Source organism: Panthera uncia, assembly GCF_023721935.1.
Source record: "Panthera uncia isolate 11264 chromosome B3 unlocalized genomic scaffold, Puncia_PCG_1.0 HiC_scaffold_1, whole genome shotgun sequence".
NCBI lineage: Eukaryota > Metazoa > Chordata > Mammalia > Carnivora > Felidae > Panthera > Panthera uncia.
In genome coordinates this window covers 14,885,307-14,887,299 of record NW_026057582.1, presented here as the reverse complement: position 1 = coordinate 14,887,299, position 1,993 = coordinate 14,885,307, and the positions used below count along the sequence as shown (strand labels likewise).

The following is a 1,993-nucleotide window of genomic DNA, read 5'->3' as shown; positions in this document are numbered from 1 at the left end:
TAATCATCTTCGGGGTAGGAGAAAAACTGGGCTCAACTGAGCTCTATTTCATTTTGGAAGAATAATATATGTTAGCCTTTTAGAAAAAGATATGACTTTAAAATATACATACACTTATCTTAGACAGCTTAGATACAGGTTTGCCTAAGAGAAAGGACTGAAGCAAAGTCTCATTTACCCTTCCCATTTTATACATCCATGATTGCACATGAAAAAGATTTTTCCATTATTTTAGGTAACACAGGCATAGAAGTGCAAATGGGCATAATGAAACGCCACTGAAATAATTGTCTAGCTGCCTATTTCTTGATTTAGTGGAATGAGCATTAAATCAAGAGTCAGAAAGCTGAGTTGTATAGGCTAATTATTTATCTTCTCTGTGCTCCAGTAGTTTTTTCTACAAGATGGATATTTTGGTTTAGGAATCACTGGCATCCTTCTAGCCCCCAAATTTTCTGAGGTCCAAGAAGAAATATTTGTTCCCTGTGAGGCTCATTTAAAAAGGAAATTAAGAAGGCTCAGAGAATCACTCAGTCTCTTATTTGTCTGTTTATCATATATAAACATCCACTCCACATGTTATAAATGACACAGAGGAAGTCTTTCTGTGCCTGGAGCACAACCAAAATTTCTAGACTGTGTCCTCACTGTGGGAAATGACTCCTGAATGGCTGCCCTCAGACCTCTGGTGACATCCAAGATCATTAAAAAGAGAACCAAGGGGCCCCTGGGTGGCTCTGTTGGTTAAGCGTCCAAATCTTGATCTTGGCTCAGGTCATGATCTCACAGTTTTGTTAAGTTTGAGCCCCCGCATCAGGCTCCCCTCTGACAGTGCTGGCCTGTTTGGGATTCTCTCTCTCCCTCTCTCTCTGCCCCTCCCCCACTCACGCTGTCTCTGCCTCTCTCAAAATAAATAAATAACTTTAAAAAAGAGAGAGAGAGATGGAGAGAGGGAGAACCAAGAGGGGCACCTGGGTGGTTCAGTCAGTTAAGTGCCAGAGTTTGGCTCAGGTCATGATCTCGTGGTTCGTGGGTTCGAGCCCCACATTGGGCTCTGCACTGACAGTACGGAGCCTGCTTGGGATTCTCTCTCTCTCTCTCTCTCTCTCTCTCTCTCTCTGCCCTTTCTCCACTTGCATTCTCTCTTTCTCTCTTTCACTCTCTCTCCCTCTCTCAAAAAGAAAAAAAAAAAAAAAAAGATGGCTGAGAAGTTCATCTGGCACCAGTCAAACCAGTATGTCAAAATTAAGCACAACTGGCAGAGACCCAGAGGCATTGACGATAGGGTGGGCAGAAGATTCAAGGGCCAGATCTCGATGCCCAACACCGGTTACAGGAGCAACAGGAAAACAAAGCGCATGCTGCCCAGTGGCTTCCGGAAGTTCCTAGTCCACAAGGTCAAGGAGCTTGAAGTGCCGTGTGTGCAACAAATCTTACTGGGCAGAGATTGCTCCCAACATCTCCTCCAAGAACCGCAAAGCCGCTGCGGAAAGAGCAGTGCCGCTGGCCGTCAGAGGCACCCATCCTGAAGCCAGGCTGTGCAGTGAAGAAAATGAATAGACAGTTCATGTGCATATCATATTTGTGTTAATAGAGCCATAAAACTACAAAGAAAAGAAAGCATTGTCTGTATTTGACCACTTTTGATTTATAAAAGGGCAATTTTGGGTCATTCAGCCTAATAATTTAAAGTGTTTGGGGAGTATATTGCAGGCAGATACCCTAAAAGACAAAGTATGACAGGAGAGGAGGTTGAATCCCTAAGGAAAACTAGATAGGGCACAAATAAAGTATGGTTTTCATCGGTGGCTTAACAAAACCTAGTTGTTGTTTTAATTGATTCGTGTGTGGTAGTTTGTGAATCACAGACACACTTCTAAGAGCTTCACTGCAACTTTCCAAAATCCATTAATTGTTAAAACTCCGAACCCTGCTTTTTAAGTGAAACAAATATGACCAGGATAGACTGACAACTTGGTTATGTCCTTTGCTT

General features: G+C 42.7%; 1 pseudogene; it reads left to right on the top strand.

Annotated features, from left to right (window-relative positions):
* The first annotated feature begins 667 nt into the window (after nt 1-667).
* Nucleotides 668-1,560, top strand: LOC125909277 (60S ribosomal protein L32-like; annotated as a pseudogene).
* Nucleotides 1,561-1,993: the final 433 nt, after the last annotated feature.